This window comes from Calidris pugnax, unplaced genomic scaffold, assembly GCF_001431845.1.
Source record: "Calidris pugnax isolate Ruff unplaced genomic scaffold, ASM143184v1 scaffold11, whole genome shotgun sequence".
Lineage (NCBI taxonomy): Eukaryota > Metazoa > Chordata > Aves > Charadriiformes > Scolopacidae > Calidris > Calidris pugnax.
This window is the reverse complement of record NW_015090803.1, coordinates 11113579-11140440: the sequence shown is the minus strand read 5'-3', so window position 1 is coordinate 11140440 and position 26862 is coordinate 11113579.

Genomic DNA, 26862 nt, shown 5'->3' with positions numbered 1-26862 from the left:
ACAGAGAGGTTTCCTCCCCCTCTCACTTGTAGTTTGTTGTTGGTAGGATTTTTTGCAGAGGAACGGGTGGGAGGGAAGGTTACTGCTGGAATTTAGCTGCGAGAAGCCTGAGAGTCAACCTTAATTTAGTCAAACCTCCCATCATTAAAGAGATTGTAGCTTCTGCACTGGACCGGGCAGACTCATCTGTGGGAGGCCTTGGCTTCACACCAGTGCTAATTGTGGCTGAATTATTCTTACAAGCTGCAAAGCTTTGTTGCTGAACTTAGAGGAGAGATAGCCCATCAGTTTTGCAATTATCTGAGGCTGGAGAGCAGGAGGGAAAAGAAAACTCCTGCTCAACTCATGGCCTTGTTGAGCAGCCTGCCATCCTCCCCAGGGCAATGGCCGCAGGGCAGGGCTGCTGCCCTGAAGAACTGGAGGCTGCGTCCTGGAGTGTGGTGGGAGAAAAAAGGACAGTAAGTCTTGAAAACAAAGGGTTGAGTGGGTGGGAAAGGCCAGATCCAGCTGTGACATGAAGGGCTGTGACCCTGCGAATTCAGTGCAGGTACACTCCTCCAACAGGGAGGAAGACCAAATACAAATAAAGAAGTGGTAGGAAAGCAACTTGTGGCACCACATACTGTTGTATGAATCTTCTTGAGTGGCATATCACAGTTTGAGTCACTCAAAAAAAAAAAAAGAACAACAAAGCACTATCTAGAAGTCTGTGTATTTAAATACTGGCTCTTCTCAAAACCCACCTGGACAAGGCCAAGCTGATCTGTCAGTCTGGCCCTGCTCTGAACAGGAGGTTGAATTAGGTGACCAAGGACATCCATTTCCTAGAAACCCCGTTCAAACCAATAAAATTCTTCTTAAAGATTAGATGTTAAAAAGGATGAAGACTCATTTCCCCTGTTTTCTTTGTGAATAGGTATCTATTGCAATCTCCCTTCCCTTTTTTCTCTAAACCACCTGTAACACCACTGAAAAGGGAGGGAGACTAAGGCTGGCTTGCTGTGCTGGTGAGGGCTAGCACACCACAACCATTAGCACAGTACAGAAGGTGGCAATAGCAGTGTATGGTCAAAATGCTTAGTCCACCTGTCCTGTGGTGCATCCAGCATTTAACGAGGTGTTATGGTTTGAGAAAACCCATAACAATCTATTGTCATTTAGACAATTATTCTATCACCCGGCGACCCCTTGGGTACTAGGGGAATCAGGGAACAGAAAGAAACACAAGGGTTAAAATATAAATAGATTTAATAGACTAAGACTAAATAGTTAACAGTAATACTAAAGAACGAGTGTTTATCCTGATACTGATGTAAGATGTACAAGAATTACACTCAGCCAATTCTATCAGCGGGAAGCTGTGCACTCCCAGCAGGGACAGCAAATGGCGGACACTGAGAGGGCAATGGCTTCAGGAGGAAGGGAAGGCCTCAGGGGTCCAGCACCAGGGCAAGGAGCTGTCTGGACTCACCACCATCAAGGGAGAGAGAGCTACACAGCAAACTTTTCTAATTTATATTGCATGTGACGTTCATGGTATGAAATAATCCTGCTGGCCAGCCTGGGTCAAATGCCCAGGCCTTGCTCCTCCTTGTCCCTGCTCCTGGCAAGACTCAAAAACACTAACCTTGAATCCCACAGAGCCTGGCTGGCTATAAAGTAAATATTTTCACAAATTCAGACACTAGAGTCTTCTAAAAGTGCAATTTTTCCCAGCATTAGAAGAAAAGTTAGTCCTATGTCTCTCAACCCAGGACACAAGGTGCCATTAGTTGACAGCACAATCCCACATCTCTCTGTTCAACAAGCACAGCTCAAAGTACCACAGGAAATACGCTTTTCCACTGCCAGCAAAGCCAAAGGGAGATTTCTGTATTTTATGATTCAAAACTCTGCAAAGGACACAGCATCCAGTCAGGACCTGGGGCCAAGACTGAGGCAGAACTTTCTGAGCGCTGTTATTGCTTGCTGGTGGGCAGGAGGAGTTCATGGCTGCTACTTCTTCTCTGCTCTGAGTTAATGGTTGCAGAATTGCATAGCTGCCTCGACCACGAATGGTGGCATCTGGAAGCACAAAGAAGTCCTGGATGAGCTTTGCTCCATCCTTCTGTACTTGAAGCCATGATTGCCCAATTGCCCTTCTTTCAGCTCTTGTATCTTAAGTCTTAAGTAAATGATTAAATAACTGAGAAGCAACCTCTATTTGTCCCTCCTTGTCCACTATTCAAACAAATGAGCTTAACAATTACAGAACATCTTGTTGTTATAGCTACCAAATGCTCCTGAATGATCTTGCCCACACACCCAAGTGGAAGACTGCCAAACATATCATAGATTTTTTTTCTTAAGCATAGAAGACTGAAGGGCATATTCAAGTTAGCTGCTGGATTTGTGCCGTTGGAGCACTTTCTTCAGGTCATTTGAAAAGCAAAGGCAAATCTTTTCCTGAATTATAGCTGCAAAGAGTGGGGTAGAAACTTAAGATAAACTTGAGACACTTGAGCTGGTCTCCTGGCTGTTTTCTGGCATGGGAAGATGGTATGATATGATAAAAGAGATGAATTTTAGACAAAGTTCAGGTTGCTTCATGGGTATGAAGCTCCTGGGCGTTATTTGAAGCCTTCTACTGAGCTCTTTCTGGACCAGCTACTCCACTGAGAATACTGTTTTACAACTTCTTTGGTAAAGCACTTAACAGTATTCATCTCTAACTCTCAAACTGCAAAGAGTTTTTATGATCATTAATAGAACAGTGAGATTTTTTTTTTGTCGTATAAACAAAAATTTCTTATATAAACAAAAATGTGGGTCCACAGCCTGAAACGACCTTCTTCAGAAGCAATGGTGAACCTTTGGCAGACAAATGCTTTTCTCGCTGTATAATCCATGCATACTGTATCAGATGTAGATTACTCAACTCTTTTCTTGCATAAATAGACAGCTGTGGGCAAAAAATTAGACAAAAATTGATGAAACTCACAGAAGCTACACATTAGAACTAATGGAGGCTTTTTCCAAGGAAAAGCAGCAGAAGTATCATACTGGAAAATCGATCACATCATTGGACTATGAAAGTTGTAAGAAATATTCTAGGATACACTGGTATATTAAAAGAGGAGGCCTGTGGCAGTTGTAGAGACTACAAGAGCTTGTAGCCTAAGGCGCACTCTGATTGCGAGGAAAAATGATCTTGTCTTCAATTTCTCAAGATACAAACCAAATGCCTTACAAATTGGTCACATTCCATTTAACTCATATTAATCTACATCATGTTGCCTGAGGGGTCAAAACCATGTTTTTGTTGTATTTTTCTTTTTTCCCTCTAGACTATATCTCTTTTTGGGGGGGCTGTAAAATATGCTGAAAGCTGTACAAGAGACATGCACAAACAGGTTTCTCATTACCAGCATGCTCTGTGCAGTAATGCCTACACAATCATGCTAATTTGCTTTGCTTCAAATTTGTGTAAATCAAACTTGTGGATCAGCCCATTTTAGCTGTATTTGCACTGTAAGAAACTTTGGTCAATGAAAGAAATTATATAGGGCATACTTTGCTTTTTCTGACTAAAAAGATATAGAGATCCTTTAAATGCAACAACAAGCTCATTAACTGCTGTGTATAGAGTCAATTTATCAGCAATTTCCAAGACTCTTAATGCAGACCATGCATGGTCCTGTAATTCAACCTCTGAGGAGCAGCCTTTAGGACTGGAAGGTAAGCACTTTTCCTCTAACTAGCTTCCCTGTGAAGCACGCAAAGGATTCACTGAAAGCTGAATTAAATGCTTCAGACTAATAAGAAAGGCTTTAAGCCATTTTAAGATTAAACTGGACAGAGTTTGTAGGCTTGGGGAAAAAAACTTGCTCTCCTTCATGCCAGTGAAAATAGAGAGAACCTCCTAAACTTGTCTTTTGGCCTATAAATATTTGATACAAGGAGGTCTGCTCTTATGCCCTTACTGAGGAAAATGTTGCTTCTTGCTCTACCAGCTGGGATTTCTCCCCGGTGCAGTCAGAGCAGCGTGGCCAGGACATGCCCTTACAGAGAAATATGAGCTCGGAGTAGAGATACGTGGAGATACCCACAGCTCACTAACACAGGCTTTGGCCAGAAATGCACAGTTTAACCACACGTGGAACAGTCTATTTCATAGTTGTGTCCCAATATTTTCAGGTCTCCCCTCTGTGATTTCCAGCCCCAGAAGACCCTGGCTCAGGCAGACATGTTTCAAACTGTCCCTTTTTAATTAGATGCTTAGAAGCTGTGCTAGTTTAGACCTTCCCTGTCATAGGCTCTCCTCCTCATGCCAAAGATCGGTCCTGTGGTCCTCCTTCCTCAGCTACACTTTCCATGCCTCTGCAAGCTGGTGGTGTTAGATCACCATTCTCTACTGCAGGGGGAAGGATTTCCATAGAGGTGGAGTGCTGTTGGGACCCACCTGCATGAGAACAGCTCTGCTGATGTGCAAACATCCCCTGTGGGGGCTCCAGGGGAGGAAAGGTTGGTTTACCTGGAGGGCTGTGAAACTCATTCACTGGGATAAACCCCCAGAAAACGGATTGTTTATGGACAGACTCTAGCTTGGGCATTGAGGGGCATACTGAGATGTTTCCATGCTTTGCACGTAATCAGCAAACCCATGAGTAAACCTCATGGGCTCCCATATGGCTCTGCATGGAGGCATGTACCCACACGAGATCAATCCCAGTGCTTCTGGGATGACCTGCTGGATGCAAACATACCCCTGAAATTTCATAGGTGTTATTATGGGGTTTTTGTAATACATCCTGAGACAAAAATTAACCCAAGAACCTCACAAGAGGAATCTGAAATCATGCATGGATTCAATGGACCTTCACCCTCTCTTGAGAACACCAGCTTGACCGAATCCCCAGCCATCTCCCCGCACACTGGTACAGGGTCGGGGAGAACCGGGCTTGTCATTTGCACGCTCAGTCCCCTGATGCGACAAGACGTATTTGCCTTTAATCCAGGCAAAGGTTTCACCTGCTCCCACTGCTTCTTGATAAAACAGTCGGCGCATGAAACCATGGCCACCGATAGGAACAGATGCAGAGAGGAGAATGGGAACAACAGCAAACATTATGTTCCTCCCAGAGCGGTGCTCCTGTCACTGCCCGTGCCACATCTGTGTTTTTGAAGGGAAATGTCATAACATTCCTAATCAATAAGGAGAGTGACAGGACCATTTGTCAAGAGCCAGCCAGCACTGCAGCTGTTGCAGTCATCCTCTCCCCGGGCTTTGCCATGAGAAGCCGAGGGAAGGACCCGATTGTTTGCCTTGTGGGGCAGCCCTGGAGCTCTCGGGGGTGGCCATCGTGTGAGGACAACTCTGGCCAAGCTCGCCGAGGCGCCGCGCCAGCCTTGCCAGCAGCGGGCAGAGAGCCTGGCAGGAAGCACAGAGCTCTGAACAATGGGATGTAAAAGACACCAGACGCCCTGCAAGGGAGAGAGGGGTCCTGGGTGTCGGAGGAGCCTGTTGACCTTTAATCCCGGGACCGCTGTTGCATATGCATCACGTTTGAACTGCAGATGTTCCTCGCTGCTCCGCCGGTCAGGGCGAGGAGCGGCTGATCTTACAGAAGAGGAGGCAGGGCTCGGAGAGAACTTAATGAAGACTTTAAGCCGTGGGTTGCAATTAAAACGGCCCGGCGGTGTAAGCGTAGGGGGTGGGGGGTCGCTAAGCTCCTGCAGCTGCTCTGCCTGCAGTAATGGCTGGGAGCTAATGTCCCCGCTGATGGGCAGGGCTCCCCTCCACAAAGAGAGCAGTCGTGCATGCCGGCGGGCTGTTGGCAGAGGTGACAAAACTGAGCTGCCCTTTCCCACCCCATCAAAATAATCCTTAAATTAGGAAATTTATCTTAATCTGGTGGTCTATCTGTGGTTTGCGCTGCCACGGATAATGCTTCACCACTTTCCCCTAGACAGCTCTGGCCAGTAAATAGAAAACAAATAAATATCGATATAGTGAGGGCACGGGGAAACAGCCTTTCTTTTTCATGACCATGACCTGTTTTCTCATAGGCAGAGTTTGGCGCTCAACATGGTCCCCACAAGGAAAGAGAGCTGCCTCCTGCAAAAGAGAGACCTGCTTCTCTGTTCCTGAAATCAGCCAATTAAAATAAAATCCACATGTCACTTACGTTGTGGTACCTGTACCCAACCGTCAGGGTGCCTACAGGCTTAAAATGATACAGGCTGGAGCTTTGTCTGGGCTTCTGAACTATATCCACCAAGGTATGAATATAATATCCATCCCATGTGAAGCTCCCGAGTTCAACAGTAAATGCTGTTTAACTAACAGCAAGGGCCAGGATCCTCACCCAGTGTCACCTTAGCAGCACCCAATGTAACCTGAAGGTTGTCTCTTCACACTCAGGTCCAGACCCTGGTGCTGGAGCTCGCTGAAATACAGCCAAACTATTTGTTTTGTAACCGAAATTTCTTCGCAGTGAAAAGTGCCATTTTTTCTTTTATTCACAGTGTTTTGAAAAAATTGTCAGTCCTGGCAGTAGTTTGTTTCCAGAACTTCTTGTCCCAAAACAAAGCATTCCCATAAGGTTGAAGTGGCCCATGTGAACGTTTCTGGAATGGAACGTTTTCATTTTTCATTTGGAAATGATTTTTTTCCCACATGCAATTCATTGTTATTATTTTCACACAAAAACACATCGACAAGCTTTCAAAGGGCAAACTTGGACCAAAATGCTTTGATTTCATAACAGCAGAAAGTTTTGATTGACCCGAAGTAACATTTTATCAGACCTCCATTTCACACAGAATTTCACTTCCACATACACGTTTCTGTTTCGTTGGGGAACCAGGGAAAATATTTCCACACATGGAAAGATGTGGTTTACCTTGATTTTACGACTGGGGCTGGTTCCCCTTCCCTGGTTCTCCAGCTCGGGCCAGAAGCAGGCAAGGCTTTGGCACTGCCTACCCCAACAGCCACTGCTGGATTTCACCCCCTCGAAAAACCATTAGTATTGCCCTCGCAGCCTCCACCAAGGGCAAATTCATTAAAGCCGAGAGGTCTGATCAGAATGCATGAAGCACTACAGAAATGGCCAGGCTTGAGAGATAATTCGTCAAAGTATTTGTCGTTTCTCATCTTTTTAAACATGCTGCAGGTCTTCAGGCATCTGAATGCCGGCCCAGCGGTCCAAGAAGTGGTCATATAAAGAGATGAAATTTTGAAGAAAAGGGGTAGGTCAAGAAGGTTGAATTCATTTTAAGGAATGATATAGCTTTCATAACAATATATCTACTGCCTGTAATTTATAACCCAGGCTGCCATAATGCTCCCGTATCCCTTTTTGTTTCTGTGGTTCCAGTTCAGTGAAGAATTTCAGCATACGCTTTGATTGACAGGGCAGATGGTAACATTGTTTGCTGTTAATGTAAACCTATTATTTAATATATCTGTTAGTTTTATTATTTTTTAACAGAGTACTAGAGACTATAAAGTTGGATTGACCTTTTTTGCCAATAAATAAATTGTTGCAGGTTTCAGTGGGGATTCTACTTTTATCTGCCAATAAAAAAACTGAAAGAAAACTCTTATCTACACTCCTTTCTCTTTCCTTTCCTCTTTCATCTCCTTAAGCCTCTTCTTATGAACAGCGTACTGGAAGAAAAAAAAGAAATCCAGAGGTGGAATGAGCACCTCTATATGTGCTTAAGTCAGAGTTTACATCAGTGAAAGAAATGGGGCTTAAATTGACTGCGTGATAAATTCTGCCTCTTGAAGTCCTGACATCAATGGAATTGGGATTTTATCCTGGGGGAACATGGGCTTGGTTCTCATCTTACTTGCACTGGGCTTTGAAACTTCAGGTCCCTTGATGGCACGCTCATGCTTCAAGGAGGTGGAAGAAGGAGGACAGCAGGATCAGTCTGAATATATTAAAAAATGGGAAATCAAGAAAAACTGATCATGAATATGTTTGTAATAAGCTTGCCCCACTTAATTTGTGGTTGGGTGGTAAAAAGAGAATATGCTTTGCAGATTTACATTTTTTACCGGGAGTACATCATTAACACAGACACTAGAGCCCCACAGAGGCTCAGTGAGAGTTTGGAGAGGACACACAGCTGCACTTCACCAGAGCAGGCTGGTGTGGCTCCTGACTGCTTTTGAATGGCTTGCTTCCTCTCTGTTTACTCATTTCCCTGATTTAAGACCATCACCTGGCAGATTTTTATTCTCCCTCTAAGAACTTCAGGCCAAAGTCATTAGATGAGAAAGAGAAAACCTGGTCTCGTTATCCGAACCTTTTTGTTTGCTGCCTCTGGAGGTAAGTCCATCCAACCAGAGAAAAAGTCTTTTTTTTCAAAACTGTGAATTCATTAAGGGAACTCATATGCGAGAAAAGCGGTGAAGCTGAAGAAAAAGTAAATTTTGCTAGCTGAGAAGGATTTCCATATGTTTTTGTAAGCTTCTGCAGCTAAGACACTGGATTTCCATTTGAGTTGGGTTTTTTTGCATCTGACTTCTTAACTGTGCATCTTGGGTTTTCTAAGAGCTGGGGTTTGAGAAAAGAAATTTGTAGTTTGGTAGGTAAGAGAAGTAATGAAAAGCCTGTGGACAGGCATACACAGCATGTGTTTTGCCACCATGAAATTATATGCTCCTCTGGGTAGAATTGCTGAGCTTTTTGCTCTGCCACAGATGAGGCACAGTCCTGATTGCTTGAGAAATAACAAACTAACATGTATATATCACACATGCAGACCAAAGACACAAACAGCATAAAAAAAGCCAAACTGGGCAGTGGGATTTCCCTTTTTTTTTTTTTTTTGCAACAATAACCACCGCAGACAAGCACAGAGCAGAACCATCATTTCCCCTTTTCTTGTCTTATTCAGTGGAAGCAATTAAAATTGAGAGCACTGTCTTTGAAGGTGAATCTGGTGGCAGGCTAACCGCAGTGAATGGAGCCTAGTCCTGTTATTAATAAATTTTTGTGTACAGTAATCAGAACACCACATCTTTTATGTGCTGTGGGATTCAGGGTCAGGTGAGATCAGAGGGTCTCCTTCAAAAGGGTTTTGAGGAGCTGGAATAGAGAGTTCCTGTTTCACCGAACCCTGGCTGTAACAGTGATGGCTCCTTCAGAAACCCCTGGCTTTCCACCAGACAGCTGGAGGATACTCCTTGACAGTACAGTCCAAAAGGCAGCAAGGCTCTGAACTGTTAAAATGAAAAGCCCTTTTAGAGGTGAGAATGGAATTATGAATTTTTATACTGCGGCGTGATGCTGTTTCTGGTAACAGCATCAGGCAAACAGGCAGGTGTTGTAGCTACACTGGTTTTATTGTGGACACCCGTCTGTGATGGGTGGCAGGGAGGATGGATGAGTAGCCCACTCAGACCTGCATGCAGTAACTCCACTCCCATGGCAGATTTCATGCTGTGTTTTGCCATCCAGTTAATGGTGTGGTGGAAGCAAATGTGGGCAATAATGGCCTGATAGCCTTGGGGTGGGTTAGAGTCTCTTTTCAGCAGTATTTCTTCAAAACTATTTTCAGTGTTATTGGAATAATTTTTCTCCATCTGGGAGATGGGCTGGGAATAATTAATCCTAAATGTTGCTATAACCTAATTAATCAGGCTTGGGTAAATATGGGAACTCCTTTCCTATATGTAGCATTGCAGACTAAGTCCCTCAGCCTATTCGTAGAAAATCTTTTTTGCCCTTTTGCCTTGTCTACAAACTTAAGGGATCACCGTCTGGTTTCTTTTCTGTGGACCTGGAAGGCCTCTTGCTCTTGCAGATCAAAAAAAAAAGAATATTTCTCTGCCAGAAATGACTCATTGCCTAATGTGCTTTAACACACACACACTGAATTCTTTCGCCACTAGAGTCTGGGTGGAGGTGGTTGTGTCTTTCTTCAGATTAAAGCTGTCTCCTTTCATCATATTAGCTTTAAGGCATTGAGGTAGTCCTAGGACAACTCATCTCTTCTTTAACATTTTATTATCCATGAAAAGAGCCTCTGCTAAGCAGAGATGACAACTTACGAGAGCTTTTTCTCATGCCAATAGAGCTAAAATAGAGGAGGAAAGTTTTTCAAGATTTTTCAGGAAGGTGGCCTCGTTGGCCTTGATTTGCTAAGGCAGGAGAGCAGTGTTTTAACTTCACGCAGACAAGTATTTGACTTCAGTGGGACCATGCAAGCCTGTAACTGATACATGTAGGTGAAGACTCTCTGGTTCTCAGAAGCTGCAACAGCAACAACAACAACAAAATTCCTCTGTGATTTCCTTTTCTTTCAGGCTACCTACCAAAATCACAGTTCATTAAACAACTCCTTGCTGTTCTGGAAAGTGACATGATGTACAGCTTGAGCCCCAGAGTCTTGAATCTGTGTCTGACTTCAAAGTATTTCTATTTCTGTGCTCAGCTCCACTTCACCTCTGGAGATCCATTCTTCTTGTTTGCTCTTTTCTTTTTCTGTGCTTCTCCTTTTTAGGAGCAGCTCTGAGACTTGCAGGAACAATGCACAACACCGACAGAGTTCCTGTAAAATTCAGGTTTTCCAGCTTGCCACAGCACAACATTTTGCAAAAAAGCCTGTAAAACTTATATTAAAAATTTTTATTTTAGTTTATAGTAAAGGGGAAGAGGGACAAAAACATTAAAAGACTAAGCAGATCCTAGGAACTGCCAGTTCTGACATGTCAGCTGGTTTGAAAGAAGTGGGACTGGTGACCTCATGCCATTTACTTCAGTGAGATTCTGCCTGAATCTACCACTACATCTCATTAATGCTGCACTAAAATGCATGAAACTCTTTACCATCCTCACACCCACCTTTCACAGATTAGAAAATCTGTTTCACGTGGCTGAGGAGCAGCTCAGTATTTTGCTGCCCTGAGCTGGCAAATGTCATTCTAGACATAAATTGCCAGAAGATAATTGCAATAAATTCCATTTTGTCCCTCTGCTGTGACTGGACAGTCTTTAGGACAACACTGAATGTATCTGTGTTCAGAACATTATCCTGTGCAGTTTTCCTGTGTCAGCTAGAATGATTTGAAAACAACACATCAGCTTTACCAGTTTATCTGAACAGCAATGGCAGCAACTCTCTGCAGACCAGTTACAGCTTTGGGCCTGTGTCCCGAATGTTTCTGCACCAGGCAGGCATTTAGGGAGCTACAGAAGTGCTTACGAGATGTTTTTTGTCAGTGTGGGCTTTCCATGGGATGATAATGAGGTGGATAATCTGAGAAGACGGCTGAGATAACCATGTTTAAAATTAAACACATATGAAAATTTTGGGCCACAGTATTTTCAGTCCTGTTAAAAAGAGTATAAAGCCTTATATCTGAGAACTGCAGGGATTTGCGAGCACCAGTGTAGGACACTTCCTGGGGATGGGAGCTCTGGGTTTTAACTCATTGCTGCTCACTTACTGTTTTGTCTGTGCCAGCCGAAACAGGGAAAGCTCCCGTGACAGAAATGGTGAACACACAAGTACCTGCTGCCTGTGGTCCTTCCTCTACTATCCTGCACGGCAGGGAAGGGCTCTCCCATCCTGCAGCCAGCCCTGCAGTGAACTCATCTGCTGCCTCTTCCAGTCTCAGAGAAGTCCCAATTCTGCATCTGCAGAGGTGCAAGGAGAAGAGTAGAGGGCAGAGTAAGTAAATGTTCACAAAAAATGAAAATACTGAGGTATTTCTTTGATGATAATAACTCTTCCCATGACGTATATTGCCTCGTTCCTTACTTCCAATGTATACCACTCTCAACAGTTGAAGTGATGAGGTGCTTGACATTCATTGTGGGTGAATTCAAGGCTAAACCTGATGGGCATTATCCCTCTGTCACAGAGGAAAAATGGACAGCGAGACTAGCCCATAGTCACAGAACACTTTTCCTGGCATTTGTCTGCTCAATCTTGACCCATGGTACTTTTAACCAATGTAAGTGGTTGATGCAAAGATACAAGAATAAAAGAAGTTTGCAGCAGTCTGCTGACTTTAGCCATCACTGGCGTTTGCCATATCTGTATCCCTTTTTGAAGGGTGAAATGAGGCTGTGAGGACTGGAAAAGGCATTCCTGGGGTGCCAAGGGAAAGGCTGTATCACAGGCACACAGGGACACCCTGCAGCTATGGCAGTGGGCATCAGCATCCCAGAAACCATTTTCCCTGTCATGGTATAGTCTAACAGCTGAAATCAGGCCCACTGTCTTTGGCAGTTCTTTGACAAGTAATTTTCTTGCCTTCTCTAGAAGGTTTTTGAGACAAAACAGCCTAATCCTCTAAGTTAACATGTGAGCAACTTAACCAACCAACCTCTGATCTCCCAAGAGCACTATAATACTGCTACAAAGCTCAGAAAAATATTCCCCAAGGTTTCTGAGATAGGCTTCAGGAGAAATCATTTGCTCAAACTGTCTTCCCCTTTTTCTGGCAGACTCAACTCAACCATGAGTCCAATCAGACTAATCACCAGCTCCTGGGAACAGAAACCTTCTCCCTGTTCCAAATACACCAATTCCTATTTGCCTACCAGCCTTTTCTCTTACACAGGAATCTCAGCTGGAAATAATTGGTAGCCTGCTCTGCTTGCTGCAGCTTTTAACCCTGAACCTTCCTAATCAGGCTTTGTGAAGTATTCATCTCATCTCCAATCCAAGTAGTATTAAAATCAGCAAATGCATATTTAAATTCCAGAGAAAGGCCTGGGGTTGGGTTCTAGATCATGTTTTTTCTGCTGTAGATCTTCTCACGCTTTCAGAGTTATGTGAATCTGGCATGACCTGTGTATGGTCTTCTTTAGGAGAGATATTAGAAGCCCAGGGCTGTACAAAGGACTAATCCAATCAGGCACCATATTAGAGAAAACACAGGAATATATACTGTCAGTGAACAGGACAGAGATAACATAAAATCCATCCTGGTAGCGGAAATATTGCCAATGCTGCTGATAGGCAAGAAAATCAATATAGACTGACGTATAAGCATTATATTACTTCTGCTTTAGGTAGGAGTAATATCGCCTCCTAAATCACCTCCCCACCAGGAGTGAATGCTGAAAGGGAATGGGTGCAAGGAAGGGAATAGGGCATTGGAAGGACTGTAACGCACCCATTTTCTGTACGTGAGGTCTGTGGTTCTACCCTCCACAGACTCAGCCCATGCTCTCCATTTGCCTCAAACTCCTGCCGATTAAAAGACAACTTTTTTGCACTTTTATTTATATTTTCAGAAGTTTTTAATTTGGGAGACCCGCTGAATTTAATTTGCTTCATCACTATCATCACCCCTATTACTCTTACAGCTCTGAGTTGTTAAGGGAAACAGCCCTTTGCCCTGTCTGCTCTCACACCTGAGTTAAGGGAAACAAAGTCTTATGTTTGAAAATAGGCTGTGCCCTTCTGAAATGGGGTGGTATAATTGATCCAAAAATGGAAAAAAAAAATAATAAAGTGATAAAAGGATAGTCAGTCATAAAGTCTGCAAAGCAGAGATGGTACTAGTCCTCAGTCAAATTTGGAAAGAAGTCCTTGGGTCCAGTAAAAAAATCGTAGACAAAGAAAAACACTTCACGCTTTTACAGATGTATTTCACAAAGTGTGGTTTTGTTCCTAAAGTTTCTGGATAAAGTTTGAGCTCACAGTACTGATGAACTGCCCTTACGTTCCCAAAGGCAGAATGTCTTTTTCCCTTGAGGGAAGTAAAAAGCCAACAGAAGACACTATTGAACCAGTAGATCAGTGCCCAGATCTAGCCAGGCTTTGAAAAAGGAAGCTATGCAGCAACACTAGCCTTTAAAGACCCCTGTTTAAAAAATTTCTGATATAACGTGATAAGGATAAAGGTAATGGTGTGAAAAGATTTCAATAGAGAGAAAAGAATCAAATGTCTGAGAGCAAAATACTACTTAAAAATAAAGATAATCATGGAAAGATGATTAGGATGCCGCAAAAAAATTATACACACCAATTTGAAAAGGAAAAGCAATTCTTATTCTATTAAACTGTGGGTTTATAACATTTCAGTGCTTCTAGATTTGCAGAAATATTTCTGTACAATTCAAATCCCTAGCTATTCATTGTCTTCTATACTTGATGAAAATTGAAAAGACCACATAAACCTATGAATAGGGATGTTTGCATGTATTTCCTATTTCTCATTTCACTCTGTGTTGGTGATTGTATAATCAGGATATTTAATCTGAATTTTTTTTTTCCCAGTCAGTACAATAAGTACATTTCAAATCAAGTTTGGTATGCACTTCCTGATTTTCTTTTGGAGGTCATTCAAAGACAATATCTACATTGTCATCTCATTTCATTCTTTGAGGAGAATCTATTTTGTTCGAGCCAACAGAGATCTCCCACTAAGGTACAATAGAGAAGAACATTGTCCTACTGTGATTAAAGCTGTGTTCAGGGCAGCAGTTCCATTTGGCAAAGGATTTTGAGACTTTGACCTTTATCTTCTGCTCAAATTGCAATTGCCTCCTCCACCGCCCCCGAATGCATGAGTTGTCTTTGAAATAAGAGAAAAGCAAAATAAAACAATGTTTTCAGGTAAGTTAATAATCTAAATTTGTTTTTTGCTTTTTTTTTTTAAGATGTAATTAGCGTTAAGTGAGAGTTTTGTGGAGCGGGCGACTGCTCATGGTGAAGCACTGGCTCATGAAACCAAGGAATGTCCCAGACAGGTGTCACCAGGAGGGGACCTCCACTGTGGCCTCTGTTTTACTCGTTTCCCACCAGGTTATTGGCATGGCTGGTGGGACACTGAGTCTTCCCATTCCCTCAGGGCAGTGTTACTTCTCAGGCTGAGAATTGCAGAGTTTCCGTGCTCTGCAGCTTCCTTCACTCCAGGATGGGAGCCCTCGGGGCACTCGTCCTCCTTTTGGAAACCCCAGGGAAGCTGCTTCAGCTCTGCAGCTGGGTATCTGGACACTGTTAAATCCTTGGCTTGTGCAAGAGCTATCGGGGCTCCCAGGGTCTCTGCCTGAAAGAGTTTCCTCTAGACAGAGGTGAGAGGGAATGGGGAGCCTGCAAGCCCTGGACACTGAGCCAGTGAGTCAGCTGCCTCGGGAAATGCATTCTCTCAAGTGTACATGCTCTCTGAATATATGTAACAAAATGTTTGAATTATACCTAAATTAAACCCTGCCTGATTTGCTGTAGGTAAATTGAATGACTGTTATCTTTCACTCTGAAACAGATTTCCTTCTTTTCCCAATATTTATCATGGAATAGATACTCTGACTTTTAAATAGAGGTATTTGTAACTTAAAGCTCCCATTTTTTATTTTTTTTTTTAATTGAGACACCAAAAATTCTCATCTAAAATACTGAAAATGTAGAGAAAAAATATTCCCCATTTCTCTTCCAAAGCCGTACTTTGGCCAAGTCAGATCAGTTTTGCAAGACGTTTCCTATTTGATGAAGCTGCACATTCTGAGGGAATGACAGCCTGCCAAAGTTTTGGGGTCCAGCTTTAACGGCGGCTCTGACAGCCACAGACAGGCTGGGATTTAAGAAGGGCTGAGCTGGGCAAAACGCCATGGGTGGAAAATCCCGTCGATTCCTCTTTCTTCCATGGGATTTGTCTGGCCGACGAGAGGAAAACGGAGCTCACTTTGTATCCAAGCCCAGGGGTTTGATTTACCTCTACAGAACCCTTGCAAATGTCTTTGGAGCCGGGTGGGTTTAAGTCAGTCCGGCAGGATGCAGATCGTTCTGGCCCCTGCCCAGGAAAGCATTTAAGCACATGCTTAACTGAATCCATGCCATTAGTCCCCCTCGCAGGCTGTGCAGCCCAGGCGGCTGAATGGGACTTTTCTCCAACGTCTGGTCCTGGGGAGCACATCTGGGGAACACATTGGGCTGCGGGGATGGTTGCGCTGGGTGCAGGTAGGGCTGCGGAGCAGTCTCAGTCGGGGTTGCCTCTAATGATGTCCGTGTATATCATCCAGCATAATGGGGCCACGACCTGCCCTAATAGCTACACACGGGCACACGGAGCCTGCATAAGGAGGACGTTGTTTGAGCCGCGGTGTAAAAACGCAGAGAAATAACTTGCGGCGTAGCCTGACTGAAGTTACTTAATCCACTGCCAGAGGGCAGAGGAGGTGTAGCGTAATGGGGTAATTTATCTTTAGCCGGGGCAAATGAGCCACTAATACTAGGAGTCAGTCTGCCTTGAGGAAGCTGAGAAAGGCTTTTCTTTGCTCTCTTTTCATAAGCAACTAAGAACATTAGGCTGTTCGCGAATTATGCCACGTTTTGTCAGATAAGTAATTGTTTTGCATAATGCACTCTATTTACTGAACCACTTACAGGCTGTACCACTTACACTCATGGTTTTTTCAACCTCAGATTACTAGGCAGATGGACACTGCAGCTGGCAATGTCCTTCCCTCTTCGACTTCATGGTCTTCTAATAAAAAACTACATTGCTACTTTGCCCCCAACTGCAGCAACACAGATAAAATCAAAGGTCAAGTCACAGTGATCCTGTTCAGATCTAAAGTTAATGAACTCCAAATTCACAACTGGTTCTCAATCCAAATATTCTGAAAAGGGTTGGTTTTTCTTAATGTCATAATGATATCCCTTGTACCCCTGTAGCACTGAAAACTGTCATGGACCTGTGGGTCATTGAGGACCCCCTGGCTCCTAATTGTCACATGGACCAATGGACAGCACATGCTCTTTGATGAAGGAGCTTGTTTGGAAAATGAGTAATTGGCCAATGGGAGCTGATGCCAGGAGCTGGTTGGAAGCAAGTGGTAACTTGTGGATGCCACTGCAGCTTATGGTCATGACCTGCTTGGGTAGGAGAGTCATCTGCATTATAAAGCCCTTATAGCGTTCCAATAACGCTAACTATCATTCAGAGATGCTCTCACTGCTCACCAATATGTACAGCTGGGAAGCAACATTTTGAAATGTAGCTAAACCAGAACAAGATGGTGCACTTTTTGTGTTGTTGTACGGGCTTTGCAATACAATGGGCAGGATCACCAGAATAGTTTTTGACAGAGTACGGAGACCTGCTTTCCTCAACAGCTACTGTGGTATAATGGCACCAGCAAGTGCAATCGTCCAGCCACAACCTGGAACCTCCATGCTAGTAGAAGTGGAATCTAGAGACCAGGGTGGAAGTATTAAAGACTCGGTATTTTTTCGTAGTTTGCCTTCAACAGGATACACAGGTGCCCCTTTACTCTCCTGGGATCCATCCCATTTTATTTTAATATTCAGAAGGTGCCTTGTAGAGTCAGGGTTGTCATCTTGGCAGTTACAATGAAATGTCAGCGGAGAGCCTGTGAGTAAAGCCCTGTGAGCTCACTGAGTCTCACACCCAGCTGCTGGGAATTGGCTGGAGATGTTTTTAGCTTTTGAAATTAATAATTTGAAAATGATGCTCTCCCTGCTCATAATGACTTCATTCTGTCTTCAGAATTAAAGGAAAGTGTTCAAAACACCAGTTGCTACATCAAAGTAGGTCTCATTAAGTGATATTGTAATGCACAAGCACAGGTACTGGTGTCACGGATGCTATTTTATAACTACTTAACAGCAAAAGTAATGATACAGCAGAAGGTAGGAGTGAACATTAGAAGTGATCTTTATTCGCTGGATGTTCTCAGGTTATACCAGATTTTCTCTTTGTTTTACATTTGCGGCAACGTGTTACATTGAACCTCAAGAGCAAAAATTAAGAGCAACTACTGTCACACGCATAAAATATCGAACAGATTTATTTTTGACAAGGACAAGTTTCTAAAAAGGATATTACGCTGTGCCTACAAAAATGTAGTAAGCTCTCAAACCGGATTCAAGCCAATCTCTTCAGTAAAGCCCTGGTCAAGAGAAAGAATTGAGGTTGCCATGTTAAGAAATAATTGCCTTAAATTAGGAGGTAGTGTTGAAAAGAGCATTTCACATTTAACTCGTTCTTTGTGCAGATACAGTAACTCCTTGCCAATGCACTGTATTAAAGACGTCATCTTATAATGAGATGTGAAGCAAAGGGAAAGACATTTGCAGAGGTTATGGGAAGAAGACCTGGAAGGCTCACATGGAATTTCAGATCCACATCAAACACTGCAAGCAATAGAAAGTTCTCTATGCATATTTCACAAACAGCCAGTAGCTCCAGTTTTCCAGTGCCCTGGGTTACGTTTTAATCCAAAGGCATAACACTCTCACTGTTTAAATAGATGATCAATCAGAAAGGCCATTCTTGGGTTCACTTACACTCCACATAGCCATGGTCAACCATTCAGTACCTTTGACCCGACCTTTGAATGGAAAAATGCAAAGACAGCAACAGCCGGCTTTAGAAAGAAAAGCACCTAACAAAAAGGCAGAGAAACATTTTCATAACAATAGGAACTGTTTCATAAAATGCTGACTACAAGCTAGACCTAGAAATTTGCCTTTTACGAGATGAAAATGCTCAAAGGGTTAGTCAAACTCAAGGAAATTTTTAATATGCAGCAGCCACTGAACGCAAAAGCTTGCAGGGGTTAACTTACAACCATGAAAAAATTATTAGGTTAATGACTCTGGCATGTGATAGAGACTGTCTTTCTGTTGTGACTATGCTAGGATATTGCCTTTGCAATTTTTAAAGGCAATGCTCTTGATCTGAAATTGAAAATCCTACATACATGCGGCACAGAAATATGGAGGTAATTCAATCGGTCACACACCAGCCAGCTTTTCTTAAATCAGCACTTTGAAATGAATGTGTCTTTCAGATCTGGCATGTGTTTGTTATTTGTGTGGTTTTCTAGAGGTATTGTGATTAAAATACCTGTTTGCCAATTGCCTCATTTGTCTTGGTTTATCAGATTACAAGATTAAATTACAGTCTTCCAACCTTTAAGGGAGTTTGGATGTAATTCACTTCTCTCTGCTTCTCTCTCACTGAGATTACATTAATTTCTAATTCTGTGAATAAACTTTAAATTTATTTCACGGAAAAGTAATCAAACTGCTGTTGTCAAATGAAATATCTAGGAAATTATACAGTAGATGTTTTCAGTTATTCAGGTCTTGGTACGGATTTGAAAACTAGTACATCTTTTTGTATGCGCTATTCTTATACACTTACTAATTCTACAAATAATTAGGCTATCAGATTTTTGAAAACTGGGGTCCAAAATTACACCAATCCTGTAAGAAGGGAATTCAGCAAAAAGTTCAGTGAGGCACATTTCTTGCAATGCTGAAACATTCATTTGTGTTTCTTAGCCCAGTTTCTGGGAAGCATATGATGATACACTCTCGATTACATGTAAGTGGTTTATACAGCTGGAATATCCCCCCAAAAAGGAAATCGAATAAAAACACAAGAATGCTGCAATGCACATAGTAATTTAAGATGTAATGCTGTGGCACTCAAAGAGCCTGGTGGGGGGAAAAAAAAAGAAAGCAGCTTAAAATAAATCTTCTAAAAGTCATCTTCAGTGAGCATTCAACTGTTCATGTTTTACATCGATACATATTGTTGCATTTTGGAAAGGATTATTTAGTTTTTGCAACATATGGACTCTCCTTTTATCTCTAATAGAGTTATTATTTACATGAATTTCTATGCTTTACAAGATGTATTTCAGGAACTCATCTGCAAATTCTTCAGTTTACAACCCTAAGGAGATAGAGTCGATTTGCCACCAGCCTTCCCAGGGCAGCCCATTCATAAAGGCCAGTTTGTGCAAAGGTACATGTGTGTGCACCTGTGGCAGGGAAACCATCCAGCCTGGCCTTGAACACCTCCAGGGATGGGGCATCCACAGCTTCTTTGGGCAACCTGTTCCAGTGTCTCACCACCCTCACAGTAAGGAATTTCTTCCTGAGTTCTCATCTAAATCTCCCCTCTTTTCATTTAAAACCATTATCCCCTGTCCTATTGCTCCACTCCCTGATAAAGAGTCCCTCCCCATCTCTGCTATAGCCCCCTTCAGGTACTGGAAGGCTGCTGTAAGGTCTCCCTGGAGTCTTCTCTTCTCCAGGCTGAACAACCTTAACTCTCTCAGCCGGTCTTCATAGGAGAGGTGCTCCAGCCCTCTGAGCATCTCCATGGCCCTCCTCTGGACCCGTTCTAACAGATCCTTGTCCTTCCTGTGCTGAGGACTCCAGAGGTGGACACAGTACTCCAGGTAGAGTCTCACTAGAGTGCAGCAGAGTTGTAGGACATGCAACCCATGGCTCCCTCCTCTCCATACCACCATCCAATTGAGGTTGCTCTGGCCGCAGCTGGGTATCTCTGGGTGGTGGTCCCCTGCTATGCCTTCAGGGGTGTCCCTTGCTCTTTCCCATGCCTGTGTGGCAGCAGTCCCCAAGCCACACAGGGATGACCAATTGCCCAGGTACCTATGCCCCAAGTGACACACAGAGCCCACCTATGCACAGGAGCAAGAGCAAAACATCAGTTCCAGTGAGCAGCGGGGCAACACATCTTCATTCTGTGGTCTGCATGCTCAGAAAGTCTCTGACAACCCTGTCCAAACAATCCCCTTGGACAAAAATGCAAACAACTTCACGCACAGGAGGTCTTCTTAAAGATGCCTTTCATTTCTAGAAGGGGAAAGATTTGGGGTCTGGGCTGTGGTGAATTAACATGCTGACCTTTTATCTTTAGAGGCCACTGATGTTTGAAGACAGCCCAGCCCTTGAATGAAATTACTTTGGGTGGTCCAGGTCTGCTTAGGAAGGAAAAGTTTTGTTGTGCTGAAAATAAGGGCATGAGAGTACACAGACATAAACACTGAATTCAATCTCTCTGCAAAGCCAGGGAGGGGGCCTTAGGCCAAAACAGAGGTGCATTAACGAGCTTACATCAACCAAAAGAAATGACTAAGTACCTGTGAGTTATATTGGTATTAACTGAGATTGTCATGTATGGCTCTATTGATTTAATGTAATAGAAAATGCACGGTGTGATAAAATAAGGTATTAACATCCTTTTATCAGCCGAAAGTAATTTTCAAGCATGAATATATCGTGAGTGTATGAAATTGAAACTCACTAACAAATTCTGAGAAAATTACTCTTATTATTGGCAATTTCCAATAAAAACAGGAATAATTATGTGTTTTATGTCTGTGTTTGCAAAGCTCCCCCAGCAGAAACTTTGTAACAGGTAGGAAATAAGAAATTCTGCAGTAAATCCCTGGCCTTCCTTTCCTCACCTCCAGCTCTCCAGAAGGAGAGTATTTAGGAAATAAGAACTTTTTGGTCATGGTGCAGATCTTTGCACCATCCAAACTACTTTTCCCTGTTGTCAGATGTTGGGGGTGCTTGTTTTGTTTTCTCTCCCCCCTCTTGCCATGATGGATCCGCAGGGCGGTATCGCCTGATCGCATTACTTTCTGTTACCATATGTCACTCAAAAAACAAATTTTAGAAAACCTGAGCCATGCAGCCAGCCTGCTGGCTTCTCAACCTGCTTTGACATATGCAGGAGGAGATTTAAAGCTGTCAGGTTGTTGGGTGGTTGCCATGGGGTTGCGAAGAGGGGAGAGAGAAATCCCTGGGCAAGATGCAGATGGAGGGCTGGCTGCGGTGCCCAGGCTGACCTTCTTCTCAGGGTACCCCACTGAGAAAGCCCCCCTGAAGATCTCCTTCAATATTATTACCTTTAAGCGTTATTTACCTTGCGTTTTTTGGGCAACTTGGATTAGGAAATCAGGATAGGATGTTGGTGTAAATAAACATGCAGACGAACACCCGAAGTGGCTGAACTGCTGCCTGAACTCTCTGCCTGCCCAGAGCAAGTAGATCTCCTTACCCTGGTGTAGATACACAACGCAATACACGTGGGAACCGTGCAGGCGTGCCCATGCCACGTCTGCTTTCTATTTGGCTAAACACACATGAAACTGTCACCGGTGCTCCTGCTTTGGTTGACCTCTGTGCTATTTGAACTATTTGTCTTGCCGGTTGGAAATTTTCTGAGCAAAATAGACTAATTGGCCTTGATTAACAAGCATCTGGTGTGAGTACAAATGGTTATTTGAGCAATAATGAGAAAGAACATGGGGAAGCGAGTTGGCAGCCTAATTTCTAATTTCAGCCCCATCCCCAGGCTGCTGAATTCCTTTTTCTGGCAAGGTGGGGGAGGCGTTTCTCCACAAGCAGCCTGTAATCCTGGCTTTTGTAAGCCGAGCTGCTTGGCGTGCTTCCCCAGCCCTCTGCCACGCAAACTGGGGGCCACAGCCCGGCCCTTAATGGTGTGCCCAGTGCAAGGGCATGGGAAACTGGTCTCAATCGTTTGCAGTTGTGCTCTCCGGTGAAAATGCTAAATATTGCAAAAGGAGGAATAGTTTTCCCCTTATCTTTGTACCTGATTTTAAATCTGGATAATGTCTGTTCTTAAATAATGCCTAAAACACATGTCCCTTGGATGATTAAAGCTCGGTATTCAGGATTATATAAGTAAATGAGCTTTCTGAAATTCCCAGCTACAGGCAACACAGCATAAGTCCAAAAATATATTTCTTATTCTTTCCTTTAGCTGGGTGGGATATTTCCCATTCCTTTAGAGGGGAAATAACTTCGTTTTCTCACATATACACAAAGTTGTTTTTTAGCTTTTCTGGTATATAAAAGTTGTATAAATTCTTTGTGGTGGAAGACAAGCACTGCCTTAAGCTTATACCAAATTGTTGGCACATATGACACAGAAGGAGAGTAAAGTATGTGTATTAAATCTGGCAATATATCCAGCTATTATATGTATATGTAACCCATCATCTTTGTCAGAGAGTGTGTCCATGGGATGAGGATTCTTACTAGAATTTATTTTACTATGAATGTGCTATTACAGTATAGACTACATTATAGACTGACTATACAGTATAGACTATACAGTATAAGCATATAGGTGCTAGCTGGCTGCATTACTCCTCCTCTCAACAACAGAGGCACGGAAAGATAAACTTGAGAAATTTCTGGTATTTTGTCCAGTGGAGCGTACAAAATCCTGAGGTCTTTTTCAGAAATGCTGGCCTTTTAAAAAAAAGGGATGATGATTTGATTTCTTGATGAAAGCCAAAATTGAAAACTTTAAAACCTGGCACTGATAAGGAAAAATGAAGTTTTTCTGAACTGTCAGCATTTCAGAGCTGAAGCACATCTCCCTGAGCAGCAGTGATCTCAATGTTCTCCCCCTCATAGACTCATACTTTTCATTATGGGCCAACAGATCCATTATGGGTCTGAATTACATTTTTGTAGCTGCACAGGTTTGCTTTTTTATTCTATTTTTCATCCAGTCTAGGCTTTTGCAACATGTGCTTATAACATTGTTAATAAATTGTTAATAAATGCACTTTACATTTCTGTTTAGTTCACTTCAAAATACAGATAAGACTTCAGTTTGAGGTGGGGGAGAAATGGCAAAGTCCAAGCTTCAGCAAGTACCATATATCACCCTCAAAATACTGAAAAATATTGGTTTTTATCATAATCACTTTGAAAATAAATTAAAAAAAAAAAAAACAACACTTCAAAAACCAAGATGTTCTTCATATATCTAATGAATCTTAAAGTGTTCAAGCTTAGCGTGTCGGCCATAAGGTTGCACTGGGGATCGGGTTGACACAAGGTTGTGTGTGCTGGCATGCATTTCTTTAGGCACATTTTAAAAAAACGTGCAGAAATTGCTCTGTATAAAATTCCAGTAACTGGAAGGGAGACCAGATTTTCATCCCACTCTCCAAATGTTTGCAAAACTGAAGCAAATTCAGCTGCGTGGAATAAGCACGGATATGCATTATTCTTGTGGTTGATAACCACGGTGCGTATCTTTGTCAAAGCATTTCTTTAATTGCTGCTTTGCATGAATCAGGAATGGCAACCCGTTCCTCTCAGGAAGCAGATAAATGTGAAGGTCCCCAGCATCTGTGGGAGCACTGAAGAACATCTGATGCAGCAGGCACTTGCACCAAGTGTCCCATCTGGAACATCTGCCTCGGTACAGGACAGCCACTGCTCCTTGTTGGTATTCCAACCCAAGGTGAGGAATTTAATGATTACAATGTGGTACTGAGTATGGGGCTCTTGGTTTCTGTGCTACAGCATTATAAATCTCTCCATTCTACTGCCGCCCCTGTGCTCTACAGAAGAAGCTGACAAGTAGCAGTTGCAGTGCCGCACAATGATAACCTCAAGTATAAAATTGCCATGATAACATTTAGTCATGGTAGGCCTACAAGAGACAAAAATGTGCTTCTGTGTTTGGGAGATTGCCAGCTGTGGAAGGCGGAGCTGTCAAGATAAAATATCTAAGGAATGAGGTGTTTAAAAGAGAGTACGGGATATCCATCTTTCACTAAGATACATTAGGAAGCCATTAAGGAAGAGGTAAAGGAGTTTATAGTAGAATGTGCTGGAGACAAAAATGTGTAAACCCTACCATTTAAGCCTGATAATTGACAGAGCAGCACATCTGCAGCAGCTGAAAGATGCCTTTCTAAACAACAATTCACTAAAGGGATGGAGGGGCCGGGAATTGAACTAAATGGATCACTTCAGGAGCAAGCATTTTGGGCCCTTTCATTCACTCTGCTTCTTACCAGTCAAAAAGGAACATTAAGCGTTTTCAAAGAGAAAAAGCTGCCTCTTGAAATTCTTTTTCAAAAGGCCTGAGAGGAAATTTGGACGGTGTTTTGCAGTCAGTTCAAAAAACCAAAGGAGATCATCAGTTTCCAACCAATACCTGCACAGAAGCAGAATATGCACGTTTATATATGCAAGACTTTCCTCGGCTTCCTCACGACCATACCCATAACAGACGTGATGCATGAATTATTTTACTTACGTGTAATTATTTTGCTTATGTATACATATATGCATATGTATAATACAACATGGCAGAATGCAAGGTCTCCTTGATACAGCAGAGAAACCCATGGGGTTAACAGAGCTTTGTCCCTCCAGCCCCGATCTGTCCAGGTTCTCTTCATTCCCGTGCTTTTTTAGCTCTAAAAATGTGAATTTCCTACTACAACACTACCCTTCTTTTAGCCGATGGATTTGGAAGCATCACATCTGATTTCCATTGTTTCCTCTAATCTTAAATGTAGTTTCAGTTGTCCTGGTGAATTTGGAAATAGAAGGAGCAAAGTTAAAAAAAAAAAAATAAAATGCAGGTGATGATCAAAATCTGCTGGCTTTCATTAGGCAACGCTTTTATTTCTGTTGTGATCCTACATCAATGACATTGTCAGGGGAGTCACAGGAAGGGGAGGTTTCTGTCTTCCCTAACTACAGAATTCACTCCCACTTTTCATCAAAAATAAGCCATCCCAAATAAACTTCAAGACCATGTGTTTGTCTGGACTGCTGGATGGGGTTGAAGTAGATACTTTGATTTTTTATCTACTTAAAATGGAGCCTGAAATGGACCATAAAGTTTTCTTTAGTAAAAGGAATAAAATAATAATGTATGTAATCAATCCTCACTCTGGTCATTATCAAAGTATTTTCCTACACAGCTGAAAAACCCAGTATCACTTAATCACCCCAGCTATCCATTCTCTCCCATTGTCAAAAGAAATGGTTCACAAGTCTAAAATGCAGGCAAATATTTGTAATGGAGATTGTCTGAGACCAAGAAGCCAGAATTGGGGCTTAGGGAGCTGACCTTGTTTATCCATGCCTGAAATACGATGAAATTTAAATGACAGCAGGCTGAAATTTATTTTTACAATCGTGTATTCTTGGAGTTAATTATTTTTTGAGCATTAACTTCCTATCACATTACCTTTTTTTTGGCATCAGTTGGAGCCATGATTAAGAAAATATTCTTATCTATAAATATCCTTTCCTGATTGCGGGGGAATGACATAGCATTTTTATTTTTGACCTTGTGATTTCCATTTTGTTCTATACTTTTAGGAGACCTAGCTATCTGATGAACATCTTTCAAGCAGCAAACTGTTCATCACTCCAGTTCTGTGCTAAGGTATCACCATGCTGATGACTTGTCATCCATTTAATTGACTGTGTTTTTCATCTTCAAGAAGCTTGATGGGACAAATCCTCAGCTGAGACAAGCTAGAACCCTGCTGGCCCCCATCCGTTGGAGATATGGTTCCCCCAAACAACGCAGCTCAGAACGTGGGTTTGGTGTTGCCCCACTAAAGGGGGATCATTCAAAGCCAGCGGGAACCGGGGAAAAAGTCTTGGGCAGAGAAGGGCTCAGAGGATTTGCTTTCTCCAAGGCAGGGAAAGGCTCCATTTGGATTCAGCATGTCATCACATCTTCTAAAGCTACTGAAATGCTGCAAGGCTTGCTGGAAGACTTAAAAGACGAAAGCAAAGTCAGAGGCTAAGGTACCCAGCAACCAATAAATTGCTTAATAAAAGAGCAGCAAACATGGTCAGCTGCAGCAGTTTGTGGGGTCACAGCCAGTGAGAGAGGTTAATGACCAAGGCAGCAAGAAGGAATGACTTGCAACGGGCAGGGCTGGGAGAGGAGCCATAAGCAAGCTCAGCGAGAGGGAAAAATGCCACCAGTGATGGGCAACAAGCACATTTAGCAGAAACAGTGCTTGGTACCTCCCTTCCCAGCAGCAGAACAATGCCTGTCTTGATTTTGGATAGTCCCAGAAACCAGACACCCTTTTCTGTGGTGCAGCACATCCCTCCCACCAGTGGGAATCATCTGCGGCAGCAAGTGGTGGGGAAGGAACTTCAGGGGCCCGTTTCCTCCGCAAGCCTCCCAGCAGCAGCAAAGCCTTGCCCTGGCTAAAGCTTCCCAAGAGTTGCTCACCCTGGTGTGTCCAAGCTTCCCAAATGGATGTTATTGTCCTCTCCCTTTCCCCCTCTTCTGAT